Here is an 18,850-nt window from a genome sequence, read left to right on the forward strand (position 1 = left end):
TTTTAGACGTCAGGAATCTTGGACCCGTTCTTGGAGCAGAGAATTGAGTGACTTTCTCAAGTGCACGTTGACACTCCGAATGGTTCTGCCAGTATCACAGAGGTTCAGTAGCTCTCATGAAGGTCTTTCGAGCCTGGTATGCTCTAGAGATGTCTGCATGCCGATATTCTCCACTGTAGCAGAAGAACTCTCATCAATGTGTTCGCACATCTCCTCAATCCATGCAGCCATTTTTTCTGCCAGCTTCTCTTCGTGTCTCCCATAAAGTCGACGTCAACAGGACTGGGCAATTCTGAAAACACCTCGGAGCCTCACCAGTAAGCTGATGACAGGCAGATCTTCCACTGTCTGCCCTTTCAGATTCTGGAAACTGACCCGTGAACTCAGGTCTTTGGGCAGCAGCAGTATCTCGAACTTACTCAGGTTCCCGAAAAAAAAGACCTAAGCCAATCTCCACATAGGGCAGCAGACCCACCATCAAACTGATCCACCCACAGAATTCTGCCCAGTTTCCTTGGATCCACCAGCCGCAAGAAGCCTCGTGTTTCACACCAACATTCCACCTGGAATCCAACAGGTAACTGCCATCCCCAGGGTTTGATGCATCAAGTCCGTGTTGGGGGTGATGCTGCATTAGACGAGAGTTTCCTAAGGGAAATGTAATTCTATCCAGAAGGGTCCCATGGTCCTTTTCTCTTCCCTCTTTCCTTTTGTTCAGATCTGTATACACAGTACAAACGGAGGGAAGTGTGTCCATGTTCAGTTTATGGATTCACACCTATTTAAACTTTCTAACAGTTCACAGTACACAGAGACCCACTCAAGGAAACTCATGTTTGTGTAATATCCATTCACCCAGATTACATATCCGTCTGTTGCTTTCTGCTGAAACACCCACACTCTCAGAACATGGATCCAATTTTTTCATGGGGGCTGAAATTCCTAGAATTGTAACCAATCCCAACGTGCACTTTCCTGTCTGTCTCTTTTGCACTTAGTACAATTTCGCAGAGCTACTTATCTTTGTTAAAGGCTTATGCCATTTCTTCCCTACGAAGCGTAGAATATGTCATTCATTCATCCTGTTGGAAGACTTATAATACTGTATCCCGTTCTATGACCCACACTTATTCAAAACCGTCATTTGTGTTGGGTCACGATATGCACTTCTGGATCAGTATCTATGAATAGTAATGTACGCGTCTGTTTTCTGAATACAAATGTTTTGAGTACATGCTAGCCGCGATACTGGGTCGATGCGTGCTGAATGATCCTTGACATCTCTTTGAGTATATTGTTTTCAATATCCATGGTTTTTTGGTATATGTCAGCCAAGTGTAACCTTTTGGTTTTTGTTTGTTTGTCTGATTGTTTGTATGTTTTACAAACACATTAGGCCATGCAGCTCTCCTTTTGCTTCAGACAGACAGTCATGTAAGATGATTCACTTAAGATAGTGCTTAAAATCACCTATGATTTCTTGCTACTTTCTCCCATCTTTAGGATTTTGATGTCCTCCTTGCCTTCTTCTTCTTACTGCTTTGCAACTCAGGCTCTTCTTGCATTTGCAATAATGGTTTCGATATTTCAATTTCATCTTGCTACTTTTCTACTCAGGGTAGGATTCTCAATTTTTGGTTTAGGATCAGTCACAATCTGCTGAATTCTTTTCAGGTTTGCTGGTCAGTGAAATTCCCTAGCTCTGCCGTTGTAATAAACGGCGGTCATTTGGCATAGGCTACCCTAGATTGCAGCTTTTTCTCATTCAGGATATGGTCTATGTCCTGGCACTCCTCCCTGTGCTGCAAATTTCTGCCGTGATATCAGCTGAAACCCCTCTGGAGGTTCTGTTGTGACTAAGTTGCTTTCCTCGAGGTGCATTTTACATCACTGGGATGATCATGAACTTTGTTTATTTGAATTCTACAGCTGCTTATTGGTCTATTGGTATTCCACCTCTTTTGGACGTTGTGTACTTCCTGAATTCGTATAGATGATAATTTCTTGGCTTTCAGCAAGTTTCATTCTGATTTTTCTACATATTCCTTTTCAGAATTTTTTATTTTATCACTTGCTTTTCCATTTGGGAATCCTATGAGTCCTATTCTAATCCTGTTTCTCTTAACCCAGGATTCAACAGTGATGTTAGGTTTGGTTTGCACTTGCTGGTCTGTGTCTTCTTCTGATGGAGGGATTTCTGTTCCCCTGTCCTCACAGTCATTCACGAGTCCCTCTGCATTATGTAGTCTGCTTAGGATTGACCTTAGCCCAGTTTTTATCGCATCCATTGCCTTTTCTGTTTTTATTATTTTCTTCTTTAGACGTTCTCTTCCCCTTTTCTGGTATTCTGCCTTTTGTGATTCTGATGCACTGTTGTTCATCAGTGTTTTCCTCACCTCTATTTTCAGAGCATGCTCTGGAAACGTTTTGCAGTCTAGTTGTGTGAAAGCTTATTTTTTTGGCCTTCAATCTCTTTGGAACTGAAAATGGTACATCCTGTTTATTTTACTATACTTGTTTTACTCTAAATTTCAAGTAATTTCATGTATCTAATATAGACTTATAGGGCTTGGTTAAGTGCAAACTTTAGACTCTTTGGTGTATGCAATTCCATGGTATTTCTGTGAGGACAATTTTCCCTAGACCTTGATGCCCTGCCCTATTCCTGTGTTTGTTGTCTGGTATATCTCTAAATCCTGGTGTTGCTTTTGTTGTGATGAAAACACCATACTCTTTCAGTTAGTAGTACCTCATTTTTATTACACTAATCTCACAATTCTGAAAGGGCACAGTGCTCTTCCTCTAGTGGGAATGAAGCTTCTATAGGTTTTCAGCTCTGAATTCTTCTGTATGTCATTTTCAAATATCTCCAAAACAGCCAACAGAGAGTGCACTTGTACTTTCTAATGTGATGGGAATGTCCCAATGTTACCAGTTCTTCCCAGAGCTTCTCTGTCTACAGAAACACCAGTGGAAGCATATGTATGGATGTCACACTTCAGGGCCTGCTGGGATGATCCCGCAGACCGACCTATGTGTCCTCGGTGCAGTACTCTGTCAGTGCCGTCCAAAATGTAGTTTCCGCATTTGGGTGATAATGCTGTACGTAATGCTTCATCTTCTCATGCTGTGGACTTTGACCACTATTCCTTGTTCTCTCATTCTTGAGTCATGGGTTCACGAAGGCAACCACAGAGCTGTTCCGCATCCTCTGCCTCAAACGAGACTGTATTCCCAATCCATGTTATGAATTTAGCAGATCCTAAATCTTTTAATACTGATTTCAAACCCAACGCCCCCTGGAATCCTCAGTCCTGATGCATGATTCCTCTGATTGAGCCCCACACGTTCTCTATTGGCAAAATGTCAAATTGGACCCTGGTCCTGCAGATACAGTGGATGTGGCCATAGGATATATCGATAAACTCAACCTCACCTGCCAGTGCGGTTTCTGACTCACTGAGATCACAGTTATGTTTGCTCTCTTGAAAGTACCCACCAATACCCACAACGCACTCTAAATCCCTATGTTCTGCGTGTGCCATCATCCGTAGCCCTATCCCTCTTTTACCGCTGCCTCTGCTAGGTCAGATTTGGCAGCTCGGATCTTGGTCTCAGATTCAATTGTGGGGATATTTTGAGCTGATTTCTTTGAGTTCTCTCAGCCAAGCATCTGCTGTGCACTCTGCTAATACTCAGTGCATCACCTTCAATCCCGTGCCTGCTGCCCGCTTGAGAGTGTGCTTCCAAGGAAAACAGACTTTCACCTTTGATGCTCCATTACCAGAGGTCAGATCCTGCACTGGTTTCCATTCTCAAATTTGCCATTTCCTGCTTCCTTTTTTTTGAGGCCTCATCCTGTCTTTGGAATTAACAGACCACTCTTAGGCAATTGTCCTATGCCAAGGCCTGGGTGAGTGTATGTTTACAAAGTTTTGTGTATGGGAGCTAGTGAGAGCAGTTTGCACTGGTTCTCTGCCTACTGGACATCGATAAATCAACACTTTTCACAAATAATTCACAGAAATTGAATATTTGTTTAGCTCCGTTTTCTTTACAGCCATGGTCGTAGGGATTGTCCGATGACTCCAGCTTTGACCTTATGTTGACAAGGCAGTTGCAGTCTTTAAGAAGGTTAATAGTATTAATTTACGTGTTTTGGGATTTATATGAAAGTGAAGTTATTTTTTGAAAATTACCTCATCAACCTAGAAGCCAGACTTTTCAATTTTTGTTACATTTTGTCAGCTCTAAGGAAAAACCAGGCAGACTCAATGTAAAATAGCAGTCCAAAAGTTTGAAGGGGACATGCCAACTCTTTTCTCTTTAAGCATCCAACAACAATAGGAACCATTAAATACCTATTGGAACTATGAAATAACCCCCAACCTGTGTTTCCCTTGTGCACCTGCTGCCCTTTACTCCCAATGACACATACTAGGCAATGTTAGCATTTCAAGGGGTGACATTCCTCTCTAGGAATATACAAGAAATTCTGCACAGAATATATATATTTAGGCTTGATTCCAAAAGCACGTAGAGGCATTTAACTTTGAGAACCCTGCTGTAGCTATGCTATGCTATAGAGAACCAGGTGTTCTTCTATCAGTGCTGAGAACGCTTAATCATCTGATCATGTTGGATAAAGCAATTTAACACAACCAAGTCTGCACATCCAAGATATAGTGCACCCGGGGCTTGACGGAAGTGAAAGACGGTCCACATAACATGTGTCTTTAATGTGTTTGGCGAATTTTACAGTTCAGTTCACTATCTGACTTCTAATATTTTCCTGTACTGTCTTGAAAAACTGAGGCCTAATACATGTTCAAGTTCAGTCAAATATTCCACTCACTTACCACACTCCTTTCAGCCCAGAGAATACATAATCCCAGCATTTCCTGAATCTACGGCAAGTTCATCATTCCTTTGTGTGAGCTAAGTGTTCATTTCTTATCTATTTTATTCGAGAGTATTTGACCTTTAAGGAGTTCACTGTTTACCGAGTGTGAAAGAGGAGGTACTCTGATTCTAGGAGGGGATTGCTCTCCTAATACTGGATTCATTGCAGCTCAGGTTCTGATCCTTTGAAATGGATGTCTGAGTGGAGTGGAGGGAAGAGCATGTGAATGATAGCTAGGCACAAACCTGGGAATCGGCTTACTTGGGCTTGGTGCATTTTGGTATGAATGATTCATAACTGCCCTTGGGATGTGTGGATTCTCATGAACTTTTCCAATAACATGAGCGCTTTTATCATCTCTACCATCTCTTCTCTTTTAGACATCAGTAATCATGGACCCATTCTTGGAGCAGAGAATCGAGTAAATTTCTCAAGTACAAGTTCACACTCAGTATGTTTCTGCCAGTATCAGCGTGGTTCATTAGCTCTCATGAATTTCTTTCGACCCTGGTATACTCTAGAGATGTCTCCATGACTATATTCTTCACTGTAGCAGAACAACTCTCATCAATGTGTTCGCACATCTCCTCAATCCATGCAGCCAGCTTTTCTTCCAACTTCTCTTCTTGTCTCCCATAAAGTCGACGTCAACAAGAATGGGTAAGTCTGAACGTACCTCGGAGCCTCAGCATTAATCTGATGACAGGTAGTTCTTCCACTGTATGCCCTTTCAGATTCTGGAAACTGACCCGTGAACTCAGGTCTTTGGGCAGCAACAGTATCTCCAACTTACACAGCTTCCCGAACCAAAGAATTAAGCCAATCTCCACATAGGGCGGCAGCCCCTCCATCACACAGATCCACCAACAGAATTCTGCCCAGTTACATTGGATCCACCAGCCGCAACAAGCCTCATGGTACACACCAACATTCTACCTGGAATCCAACCGGTAAGTGAGATTCACAGTGGTTGATGCATTAAGTCAGTGTTGGGGGAGAGGCTGCATTAGACGAGAGGTTCCTTAGTGAAATGTGAATATATCAACAAGGGTCACATGGTCTTTTCTCTTCCCTCTTTCCTTTTGTTCAGATCTGTATACACAGTAAAAACGGAGGGAAGTGTGTCCATGTTTAGTTTATCGATTGACAGCTCTATAAACTTTCTAACAGTTCACAGTACAAAGAGACCCACTCCAGGAAACTCATGCTTGTGTAATATCCATTCACCCAGAATACATATCCGTCTGTTGCTTTCTGCTGAAACACCCACACTCTCAGAACATGGATCCGTTTTTTTCATGGGAGCTGAAATTCCTAGAAATGAAACCAATCCCAACGTGCACTTTCCTGTATGTCTCTTTTGCTCTTAGTACAGTTTTGCAGAGCTACTTGTCTTTGTTATAGGCTTATGCCATTTCTTCTCTACCTAAGTTAGAATATGGCAGTCATTCATCCTGTTGGAATTCTTGAAAGTCTATATCCCTTTCTATGACCCACTGTTGTTGAAAACCGTCATTTGGTTTGGGTCAAGATATGCACTTCTGGATCAGTATCTATGAATACTAATGCACGCGTCTGTGTTCTGAATACAAGTGTTTTGAGTACATGCTAGCCGCGATACTGGGTCATTGCGTGCTGAATGATCCTTGACATCACTTTGAGTATTTTGTTTTTAATAATCATGGTTGTTTGGTATATGTCAGCCAACTGTAACCTTTTGGTGTTTGTTTGTTTGTCTGTTTGTTTATTTTGCAAAAACATTAGGCCATGCATCTCTCCTTTTGCTTCAGACAGACAGTCATGTAAGCTGATTCACTTAAGATAGTGCTTAAAATCACCTATGATTTCCTGCTACCCTCTCCTATCTTTAGGATTTTGATGTCCTCCTTGCCTTCTTCTTCTTACTTCTTTGCAACTCAGGCTCTTCTTTCATTTGCAATAATGGTTTTGTTATTTCCATTTCATCATGCTACTTTTCTTCTCAGGGAAGGATTCTCAATTTTTGTTTTAGGATCAGTCTCAAACTGCTGAATTATTTTAAGGTTTGACGGTCAGTGAAATTCCCTCGCTCTGCCGTTGTTATAAACGGCGGTCATTTGGCATAGGCTACCCTAGATTGCAGCTTTTTCTCATTCAGGATATGGTCTATGTCCTCGCACTTCTCCCCGTGCAGCAAAATTTCTGCCGAGATATCAGCTGAAACCCCTCTGGAGGTTCTGTTGTGACTAATTTGCTTTCCTCGAGTTGCATTTTACATCACTGGGATGATCATGAAATTTGTTTATTTGAATTCTACAGCTCCTTGTTGGTCTATAGATATTCCACCTCATTTGGACGCTGTGTACTTCCTGAATTCGTATAGATGATCCTTTCTTGGTTTTCAGCAAGTTTCATTCTGATTTTTGTACAAATTCCTTTTCAGAATTTTTATTTTTTCTCTTGCTTTTCCATTTGGGAATTCTATGAGTCCTATTCTTTCCTGCTTTGTCTTAACCCATGATTCAACAGCGATGTTTGCATTGGTTTGCACTTGCTTTTCTGTGTCTTCTTCTGATAGATTGATTTCTGTTCCCCTGTCATCACAGTCATTCACGAGTCCCTCTGCATTTTGTAGTCGGCTTAGGACTGACTTTAGCCCAGTTATTATCTCACCCATTGAGTTTTCTTTCATTATTGGGTTCTTCTTTAGACTTTCTCTTACCCTTTTCTGGTATTCTGCCTTTTGTTATTCAGAGGCCCTGCTGTTCATCAGTGTTTTCCTCACTTCCATTTTCAGTGCTTTCTCTGGTAGCGTTTTGCCGTCTAGTTGTTTGAAAGCTTATTTTTTGGGCCTTCAATCACTTTGGAACAGAAAATGGCACTTCCTGTTGTTTTTCTCTATACTTCTTTTTCTCTATTCTTCAAGTACTAGCAGGTATGTAGTATAGACTTATAGGGATTGGATTTATGAAAACTTTAGGGTATTTGGTGTAAGCAATTCCATGGCATTTCTGAGAGGACAATTTTCCCTAGACCTTGATGCCATGCCCTGTTCCTGTGTGTGTTGTCTGGTATAACTCAAATTGCTGGTGTTCCCTTTGTTGTGATGAACACACCATACTATTTCAGTTAGTAGAACCTCATTTTTATTACGCTAATCTCACAGTTCTGAAAGGGCACAAGGCACTTCCTCTACTGGAAATGAAGCTTCTATATGTTTTCAGGTCTGCATTCCTCTGTATGTCATTTTGGAGTGTCTCCAAAAGTGCCTACAGAGAGTGCGCTTGTACTTTCTACTGCCATGGGAATGTCCCAATGTTACCAGTTCTTCCCAGAGCTTCTCTGTCTACAGAAACACCAGTGGAAGCATATGTATGGATGTCATACTTCAGGGCCTGCTGGGATGATCCCGAAGACCGACCTATGTGTCCTCGGTGCAGTACCCTGTCAGTGTCGTCCAAAATGTAGCATCTGCATTTGGGAGATAATGCTGTAAGAAATGCTTCATATTCTCATGCTGTGGACTTTGACCACTCTTCCTTGTTCTCTCATCCTTGAGTCATGGGTTCACGAAAGCAAACACAGAGCTGTTCCGTATCCTCTGCCTCAAACCAGATCGTTATCCAAGTCTAGGTTACGAATATAGCAGATCCTAAATCTTTTAATACTGATTTCAAACCCAACGCCCCCTGGAACCCTAAGACCAGATGCATGATATCTCTGATTGATCCCCACACGTTCTGTATTGGCAAAATTTCAAATTGGTCCCTGGTCCTGCAGATGCAGTTGATGTGGCCATAGGACATATCGATAAACTCAACCTCACGCGCCAGTGCAGTTGCTGTCTCACTGAGGTCACAGTTCTATTTGCTCTCTTGAATGTACCCACCAATACCCACAACGCACTCTAGATCCCTGAGTTCTGCGTGGGCCATCATCCGTAGCCCTATCCCTTTTTTTCCGCTGCCTCTGCTAGCTCAGATTTTGCAGCTCGGATCTTGGTCTCAGATTCAATTGTGGGGATATTTTGTGCTAATTTTTTGAGTTCTGTCAGCCAAGCATCTGCGGTGCACTCTTCTAACACTCAGCACATCACCTTCATTCCCATGCTTGCTGCCTTCTTGAGAGTGTGCTTCCAAGGTAAACAGTGTTTCACCTTTGATGCTCCATTACCAGAGGACAGATCCTGCACTGGTTTCCATTCTCTACTTTGCCTTCTCCTTCTCCCAGGTTTTCTGAGGCCTCATCCTGTCTTTGGAATAACAGACCACTCTTCGTCAAGTGTCCTGTGCCAAGGGCTGGGTGAGTGGATGTTTACAATGCTGTGTGTATGGGAGCGAGTGAGAGCAGTTTCCACTGGTTCTCTGCCTACTGGGCATCGGTAAATCAACACTTTCCACATATAATTCACAGAAATTGGATGTTTGTTTAGCTCCATTTTCTATACAGCCATGGTCCGAGGTTTTGTCCAAAGACTCCTTCTTTGAGGCTAGGGGAGGCTGGGTCACACTTTTCCCTCCATTCCCAGCTCAGCTGGAAGCCTGAAAGATGCCCAGGTCAGCCTGTGGCCCATTTTCAGCCCTGCTCCACCCTGGCCTGTCCAAATGCCATATGGCCCTGTCATACATCTGGCTGGCATGCGTTCCTTGGGGTAGAGCATCTATCCCCTCTTCTCCGCGTTTGCCCCCTGCCTGGTGCCCCTCTATATCTGCCCTCCCGTTCTCCCGGCCTCTCAGCACCATCTCCCCTCCTCCTCCCCATAGTGTCTCAGCGTTTTCCTTCCTTTGGTGAGATGGGGCCATTTCTCTCAAGGGTCGTTTTAAATATTCAGATTTTTAAATTTTTATTTTATTGAATTATAGTCAGTTTACAATTTTGTGTCAATTTCTGGTGTACAGCTCAATGCTTCAGTCATACAATAACATTCGTATATTCATTTTCATGTCCTTTCTCACCATGAGCTACTACAAGATTTTGACTATGGTTCCCTGTGCTGTGTGGTATAAACTTGTTGCTTTATTTTATATTTACCACTCACTGTCTGCAAATCTTGAACTCCCAGTCTATCCTTTCCCACCCTGTTCCCCTCTGATAACCATGAGTTTGTTTTCTAAGCCTGTTTAATTTTAGATTCCACATGAGTGTTGTCATATGGTGTTTTTCTTTCTTTCTGGCTTACTTCACTTAGAATGATGTTTTCCAGGGCCATCCATGTTGCTCCAAATGGCATGATATTATTTTTTATGGCTGAGTAGTATTCCATTGTATACATGACACGGCTTCTGTATCCAGTCATCTGTTGCTGGACATTTAAGCTGTCTCCATGTCTTGCCTATTGTAAATAGTGCTATGAACATTAGAGTGCTGGTATCTTTCTGTATTAATGCTTCCTTTGGATATATGCCCAGGATTGGGATTATTGTATCTTATAGTAAGTGTATTTTTAGTTTTTTGAGGACTCTCCATACCATTTTCCATAACTGCTGTATCAAACTACATTCCCACCGACAGTGTACAAGGGTTCACTGTTTTCCACACCCTCTCTAGCATTTACCATTTGAATATTCATGCTTTAATTATTTTATTGCAGCAGCAACATGTAAGAATGAAAAAGTGGCATCCTGGTGGCTGGGGGATGAGCCTGTGTGTGTGTCCCTGTGCATGTGTGTATGTTCCTGTATGTGTGTACATGTCCCTGTGTGTACATGTGTGCCCTCCATGTGCCTGCATGGGGGTGGGGAGTGGGGCTGGAGCCTGTGTGTGTGACTGACATCTCAGGCACGTGGGCCTGGAGGGGTGTGCAAGGCTGTGATGCTGGGCTGAGAGGCTGTGACCTGACCAAGGCCACACAGCCCATCTTGGGGCCCAGGGCCCCACCCTTGCTTCCAGGCCTGTCACCAATCAGCTGGGGTTTCCCTTGCCATGACACAGGGCTTGGAGTCCTGACCCTAAGGGCCCCACAACTTCCCTCAGGAGGAGGGGTCTCTGGGGCAGGAGGAGGTGGCTGGGCTTGGCATGGGGAGGGGGGAGCAGGGAATCCAAGGGGGTGAGCATGGCTCTGGAGTTTGTGGGTGACCATCAGCAGTGAGGTGAGGGGAGTAAGAAGGGCCTCCTCACCAGGACTGAGTTTGTCACCCCGGCCAAGGGAGCCACTCTTCTGCACAAGGGCCAATTTAGAAAAATGTGGAAAACCAAGTTTCAGGCTCCATGGTAGATAAGTCCCATTCCAGACGGAAATAGCAGGATGTGACCCCGTAAAAAGTGGTGAGCGCACATGAGCCATCGCCTCGCCCAGAAAGGAATTCCCCCGAGAGCCAGAGCTCACCCCACACCCACCCAGGGGCCTGGGAGGACTGGAGTGATGGCCCTGCTGGGGTCCCACTACCCAGGAAGATGGGGAGAAGGGCCGCTGGTCATACAGTCGAGGCCCAAGGAGGGGAAGAGACCTGCCCAGGTCACCCAGCACAGGAGGGCAGTCGGGTGGGACCCAGGACTTCGGGCTTGTCACAGGCCCCCTTCTTAGGAAAGGGGCACAGGCCTGCCTGGGAAAGAAGCATCGGGTAAGTGAATAACCCTGCAGACAGGGCCAAGTTGGCTGGCTGGCCGAGCCTCAGTTTCCCCTCTGTGGAACAGGGGACGGGACGGCGCCTGCTCACAGGGTCTCTGTGAAGCTAGAGATGGTGCTGCTGTGGTGCTGGGGAGAGCCCTCCTGGTCCTCCTTACCTTGGAAGTGGCCGGAGGGCCCTTCCTGAGGGCCGATGGTGCCTGTCTAGCTGGGCGGGCTGCTGGTCCCTGCAGCCCTGACAGTGGCAGCTACACGGCTTAGTGAAGGATGGGCCAACTCCCCTTCCCAGGCACCCTGGCACATCGTCCCCCACCATGCACCCTGGGCTGGCTCCCTCTTTCCTTCCTGCCTCCTCTTGTCTCTGCTTCCCCCCACCTGGTGTCCCTCTTTTGTCACCTCCTGTCCCTCTCTAGGACTTGACCCCCACCTTTCTCTCTCTCACTCACACACTGTCTCTCCCTGCGTGTGTCTTTCTCTGCCTCTCCCCCAGGCCCTCAGGCCCTGAGCTCAGGTCTAGCCCTGTCCAGGGCCACAGAGCCACAGGGCCACATCTCTCCCAGCACTCCCACCCTCACAGCGATGTTCCAGCCCCAGCTCTGCTCACAGTGGAGGAGCCCGGTTACAGAGCTGCTCCTGCTGGCATTTGCTGCTGCATCGCTGACCCCCCCACTTCCCGGGCAGCGCAGCAGTCTCACCTTGACCTGATTGTGGCCCAGCCTGGACCCCAGAGCTGCTGCAGGGCTGGCTGCCTCCCCCACCTGGAAGGAGGGAGGGCCCCGTGGGCTCCAGGGACAGCTGGTGCAGAGTGGAGTGGACTCTTTTTATGCCCAACACCTTCTCCCTGGCAGTGGTGGCACCCCAACCACTGACCCTGCCCCTCCCACCTCAGAGTCGGGAGGCTGTGGGAGGATGAAGGGCTCTCATGGGGCCCACTGAGAGCACTACCGCCCTCAGCCCCCCTCAGGGTCTGCCTGGAGCCGGGGCTGCTGTGCAGCTGACGCAGGGCGGGGGCACGGGCCTGGTCAGTGCAGGGCCTCTCGCTGGACACCCATGGCCTCCCTGCACCTCATCCGTTCCTCACCATGAGACACGGCCACTTCATTCTGGTCATCTAGCTCATGACCGGACACCCCTGTGACTGACAGGCCCCACATGCCCAGTGAGTGTTTACGGACTGAAGCAGCACAGCCATCACTAGATCTAGACACAGGCTGTACCCACCACCCAGGAGGAGCCCCGGGGCCCCTGTGGTCACTGCTGCCCTGAAGGGGTAACCTTGCATCTGCCCTGTCATCTTAGTTCCTGCTGGTTTGTGAGTTGTGTGCCCGTGAATCACTGCATGCCCTCAAGAGGGTGTGACCACTAGTCCTCCAGGAAGCAGACACTGACACAGAGAGAACTGTGACAATTTCATTAGGGGTGACAATAGGAGAGAACAGCAGAGGGGGCAGGATGGAGCAGGGAAACATTCGGGCCGTAATGCACCTCTGACATCTTCTCTAAACACATAATTGCCACAGCTGAGGGGCCCCTTCAGTTGGCAAATGGACTGTGCTGTAAGGCAAAAGGAGTTATTTATTTTAATAGGATCTTATTTTTTCCTGATTTTGTCTTCTCTAATGTATGTATGGCCTCTGACAGACACTGTAGTCTGTGTGTGCATCTCCGTGTCTATACAGAATGAAAATAATTATTTTCACATCTCAGACACAGATCTCAAAATGTGCACATTCTCATTATTATATTTCCTTCTTTAACTAGTAAGACCTAATATTTAATAGAAGAAAGGGACCTTTTGCCTTATGTTTAAAGCAGAGAATGGTAAGCTCTGGGCCTGAGCTCTTATATCTTCAGTTTAATTTAATGTACTTCCTAAGGTCTCTTTTGATAATTCTGTGTGCAGACACTTTCTTTTAAACTATGAGAATGCTGAGTGATAAATATGTCCCAGTCATTTTGCAAAACAATGTGTGTGCTTGACCCAACCCTCCTCACAATGATGTCAGGGACCAGCGTTTCCCCCCGGCTCACAGAGAACAACACTGAGACCCTGTGGGGGCCCCACTGAGTCTTGGTGTTAGGGGATGAACTGCAAGAACTCAAAGAATCAGAAATTGGATCTTGTGACATAAATGTGGAGATGCCAAGCTGACAGTGGGCATGGTGACAGGAGGGAGCAGGGGTGTAGGGACAGGGGTCCTACAGGGTGTCTCCTGATCACCCCTGACTTCCCCCAAAGAACCTGACTCATGCTGAAGGGCAAGGCACCTGCTCAGCTGATCTAAATCCTGCCTGCACTTTTCAAATCACTGGGGCAAAAGAAAACTTCAGCCACACAAATTACCCTGAAAAAAACAAGCTAAATTTCAGTTTTTCTGATATCCAGAGATTTCATCCAGACCCAGAACTTTCATAAACCCAAGAGAACAATCATCTTTATATGAGGTTGTGAACTGAGGGCTTTCTGAAGGCACTGGGTTCTGAAGGGGATACGTGCATGGCTGCACTGAGTCCCCTGCACACACAAGTGGCTCTGAGTGGACCTCACGCTGCATTCACACGGCCCGCCTGAGCTGCCCGCCCTGCCAGGAGTGACCTTCCAGCTCCATCTGAGTGAACCCAACAAATGCCCACTGGGCAGCCCTTCAATTTCTTTCTTCCCCTCCACACCCTCTTATTCACTCCTGTGTGGCTCACGTGTCCCTCTTCTGCACTCTGAGGCCCTGCACGGGCACATCTGCTATGGTGACAAGCTGTCTGCTGTGAATGTCTCTCTCCCTCACTCACTCCCTTACCCCTCAAGGCAACCCCATGAGCCCCTGAAGTTAGGGGTGTGCTTCACCCCTCACAGAGCACATCACATGGTCCATGCAAGAGGCACATCTGCCAAACTGGGACTTCAAATTCATTTGATATTCTGTCAAAAGTCTATTCTGTTCTATACAAGAGACATCTGCTTCCCAGGTCAGGATGGGGAAATGACACAGTCCATCAGATGTGTGTGCTGGGAAGCTAGACAGACGTCACAATGTCCCAAGTCAGATTTCCTCAGGCATCGCAAGGCCCTGGAGTGCCATCTCCCCTTCTGCAAAGACTCGACAAGGGAGCAGAAGCACATGCTCTCATCTTACCGAGTGCTGTAACCGGTGGTGGTGGGGGTGGCAGTGGGTGAGACCGCATAGGCCACAACAGAGGTGGGGGTGGTGGTGATGAATAGCCTCTGAGAAGTGACGCTGGGTGTCCCATCAGGTGAGGCACACCAAGTGGTCCTGCACAAGTACCAGGACATCGGGAATCCACAGTGACCTGCAGAACAGAAGAGAGAGCTGTGTTGGATGACAGACAAAAGGAACAACACCTACAGAACCTGAAACCCAATGCAGCAGCTGTCAGCACCGGGCACCCTCACCTCCACCGGGTGCCCAGACAGCAGCACAGGGCCACACACTCGACCTTGGGGATAAAACACTGTTGCCACATGACACCACTGGTGTCTGTAAGTGGAGGAAGGTGAGAGTCCTGCCTGAGATGATGTACAGAGGTTCCAGCAAATTGATAAAGTAGGACCTCCCAAACTGGAAGCCTCTCTGTGCAGGACAACCCACCCTGACACCTTCCCCAGCTCCACAGAAGCATGGTCTGCATGAACGAGAAACACAGAGAAAGAAAGGAAGTGAAGGCCTGGTTTTCCACATAGAATCAGAGCCGCACCTGGGTACTTGCTCTATCTGCAGGACCCTGCCAGACCCTCTCTACTCCCTGATCACAAAGGGCCCTCCTCCGCCAGCAGGAGCTTCCCCTGGGTGCAATGAGCTCTGAGGAGCTGGGCATCCCACAGTCCTGTGGGGGAGCTGGCAAAGTGATTCTGAGGGGACAAGGCTGTCCTCAGAAGGGAGTCAGTCTCCACTACAAACATCCTTATTCGCAGGGATGTCTGGATTTTAAGTTCGCTAGGAAAAGCACAATACGTTTGTCATATGGGAAAGGGAAGGGGGAAGTCTCAATCCTGCAAATAACACCAACAGGATTTTAGCTCAGGTGGAAAATCCCACGGTGTGTGATGAGACAGAGAAGAAGCTCTGACAGCTTCCAGGGCAGAACCGACCCACTGCGGGATGGAGAACATGATGCCAGGACTGTTGTGCAAATTGGTCCTGCAGGGAAGTAGGCATTTTCATGGCGGGCACTTGCCCTTCTAGCCTCAATTCCCTACTACAAATGCACCATCTCTGAGAGTCAGGCTTTTCTGCCCAAGAGTACAACTGGAGGCAGCGGGGAAGGCACCTTTACCTCCCCAGAAGAGACAGTGATGGCCTGTGATATTACCACACACAGGAAGACTCAAAGTTGCACAAACACCACGGTGTAAGGCTGGAGGGGTGGCTTAGATCAGATTTCAGTTACAAGGAATTGAATGGGCATTATACAAAGGAGAATCCCACAGTTTGAGACTGGAAACCATTCAAAGAATGACAACAGGAACCGGTCTCAGTGAAACAGGAGCAATCCCAAGAGAAGGAGGAAAAAAGGAATTAGCCGAGCCAGGAGAAGTCAGTATGGAGCAAGGGCTCACCATTCTTATGCTATTTTAAGAAAAACAGAGTCAAAAATTGAGGTCTTCAGCCCTCATGCACTCCCTCGCTGATGGCTTCTGCAAGTAACAATCAAGATGACAGGGGGAGAGGAAAAGCCATTGGAAACTGGGCAAGAGTTTGAATTTGAAAACAAAAAGACATGACAGACTCATAACAGAACACACAGTCTACAGACGAGGCCACAAGAGGCTGCTGAAAAAACAAAAAGAATAAATATCCCAGAAACACATCCACCGAAAAAGACCTCCCAATTTATCTAGCCCTCCGTGGATACCTCAGGAGGGTGGGAGTTACTGGGGAACACAGGAGACACACGAGGTACTGAATCAGAAAAAAACACAGAAAGGATGGAGGATTAGGCTAATCAGAGCAGACTATATTCAAGGAAAAAAAATTTGAGCTTCCTTTCCCATATGACAATCGCTCTCATATCACACTGAGTGGGAGACAAGTCTCAGGACCCTTGACTAAAGAGACCACAGGCCCCAGGTTCAGGTGTTCCTTCCATAACCGATCATCGGCTGTGGAAGGTCAGGGCTCCACTCGCTGCAGACAGTGACAGGGGTGGGCTTGTCCTCCAGGGAGCCCGGAACGTGGTGTCTGTTGAAGGCCCGTGTGCAGAACCGACACGTCTGCCCTCCGTCAGAGGACCCTCTTTCCCTCTACAACAGACACCTCCCTCCCCAGGGCAGGACGGGGAAGACGCGGTCCATCAAGTGCGTCTGCTAAGGGACCAGAGGGACTCGGCCGTGAGCCCAGTCACGCCCGCCCGTGCACGGGGAAGCCCCGGAGAGCGATCTGCCCTTCTTCTGCAGTGACTCAAGGAAGAAACAGAGGACTATGCTTTCCTCTTACCGAGCGGAGCAGCTGGCGGTGGGGGGCGAGGTTGCACAGGGCACCAAGGGGGACCAGGTGCAGCTGCCCAGCTGGGCGACGAAGGGCCGCACACGGGGCAACATGACGGCTGGTCCTCGGAAAAGTTGGGGCCATCAGGCCCACGGGGTGACCTGCAGGACAGAAGGGAGGGATGGGTTGGATGACAGACAAAAGCGCCAACACCGACAAGAGCCAAAACCCAACGCAGCAGCCGTTGGCACCGGGCACAATCCCCTCAACCGGGTGCCCAGAGAGCAGCACGGTGCCACACGCTCCGCCCAGCCCTCTGGGGCCTGCCTGCAGCCTGGGCCACACAAGGGGACACGGGGATACGACCCTGACACAGCACGTCGCTGCCGCCGCTCTCTCCAAGTGGAGGAAGCCAAGGGTCCTCCTGCCCGAGAGGCTGCACACAGAGCTTCCAGCACACGGGCAAACTAGCGCCTTCCCAACAGCCAGCCGCTCTGGGCGGGACGGCCATCCCCGCCACCTTCCCCAGCTCCACGCAAGCTTGCCCGGCGCGGACCAGGAACACGGAGACGGGACAGAAGTGAAGAGCTCATTCTCCACACGAGCAAGCAGAGCCGCACCAGGGTAACCGCTCTGCCTGCAGGGCTCTGCCTGCAGGACCCTGCCAGGCCCTCTTTGCCCCCTCCTCACAAAGGGCCCTCCTCCGCACTGCAGGGGCTGCCCCTGGGCGCAAAGAGCACTGGGGAGCTGGGCATCACGGTGTCCTGCGGCGGAGCTGGCCAAGGGCTCCTGAGGGGACAAGGCTGTCCTCAGAAGGGACTCAGGCTCCGCTACAATCATCCCTATCCTGAGGGACGTATGGATTTTACGTTCGCTAAGGAACGCACCCTACATGCGTGCTCCGGGAGAGTGACGTGGGGAGTCTCAACCCCACACCTGACACCAAAGGCACTGTACCACCTCGTGCATAAAACCCCACGGTGTGCCATGAGTCCGACGAGCAGCTCTGACAGCTTCCAGGGCAGGCCCGACCCTGCGCAGGGTGGAGGACAAAAACAACGTACGCACTCTGGTGCGCATCGGAATTCCCCCGCAGTGAAGGAGGCATTTGCACGGTGGGCTCTTTCCCTTCCACCTCTATTCCCTATTACAAACGCACCATCTCGGAGAGCCAGGCTTTTCTGCCCAGAGTACAACATGAGGCAGCGGCCAAGACACACTTACCTCCCGAGAAAAGACAGTGACGGGCTGTGACGTTTACCACACCCAGGAAGACTGAAATTTGCACAAAGCACACCGTACAATGCTGGAGGGAGGGCTTTGCCCCTTTTCCAGTTACCAGGTTCTGAATGGACATTCTAAACAGGAGAATAACCTGGCCTGAGCCGAGAAACCAGTCAAATGAACGACGACACAGAAATCCGTCTCAGTGACCCAGCAGCAACCCCAGGTGCAGGAGGTCAGGAAGGAGTCAGCCGAGCCAGGGGAAGTCAGTGTGGAGCGAGGGCTCACCCTCCTCACGCTGTTTCGAGAAACCCACAGTCAAAGTCTGCGGGCCCCGGCTCCTAAGCAAGACCTCATGGCTCCTGCAGGCACCAGCCAAGGCGACGGGCTCCCGGGAGAAGCAGCCCACTGGCTCATGGGCAAGAGTTTTGAGTCTGAAAATGGGAGCGACACGCCATGCCAGACCCGTCACAGGACACACAGTCTGCAGACGAGGCCAGGAATGGCTGCCGGGAGAACGGGAAGATCACCTTTCCCAGGACGAGGACCAACAGAGCATGACCACCCCACTTACCTGGGCCTCCGGGGCCGCCGCAGTTGGGCGGGCGCTGCCGGGCCACACCGGAGACGCGCCAGCTCCCGCGTCGGCTAAAAACCACAGAAAATGATGGAGGATTAGGCTTTCCTGCGAAGACACTGCTGAAGCGAAACAAAACTTTTGCACCTTCCTTCCTTCCT

The 18,850-nt window shown here is 48.3% G+C and overlaps 3 long non-coding RNA genes across 5 annotated transcripts in view; 2 read left to right on the top strand and 1 right to left on the bottom strand.

The window, feature by feature from the left end:
- The window catches only part of LOC135321540 (uncharacterized), a 539,910-nt gene that overhangs the window by 136,425 nt on the left and 384,635 nt on the right, over nt 1-18,850 (top strand). The window lies entirely within an intron of this gene.
- On the top strand, nt 66-15,111 carry LOC135321532 (uncharacterized). 2 transcript variants are annotated; one of them, XR_010381377.1, is made up of 4 exons: nt 66-577; nt 5,284-5,853; nt 9,113-9,184; nt 14,697-15,111. It is a non-coding gene; the product is annotated as an uncharacterized LOC135321532 (long non-coding RNA). The 2 variants fall into 2 exon arrangements; XR_010381376.1 differs by lacking the exon at nt 14,697-15,111 and having other exon boundaries at nt 9,113-9,505.
- Nucleotides 12,326-18,775, bottom strand: LOC135321531 (uncharacterized). Of its 2 annotated transcripts, none has more exons than XR_010381374.1 (3): nt 18,687-18,775; nt 16,898-17,049; nt 12,326-14,753 (listed from the first exon to the last, which is right to left on the bottom strand). It is a non-coding gene; the product is annotated as an uncharacterized LOC135321531 (long non-coding RNA). The 2 variants fall into 2 exon arrangements; XR_010381375.1 differs by lacking the exon at nt 18,687-18,775 and having other exon boundaries at nt 12,326-13,001; nt 14,579-14,753; nt 16,898-17,158.

The sequence above is a fragment of the Camelus dromedarius genome, chromosome 6 (assembly GCF_036321535.1).
Source record: "Camelus dromedarius isolate mCamDro1 chromosome 6, mCamDro1.pat, whole genome shotgun sequence".
Lineage (NCBI taxonomy): Eukaryota > Metazoa > Chordata > Mammalia > Artiodactyla > Camelidae > Camelus > Camelus dromedarius.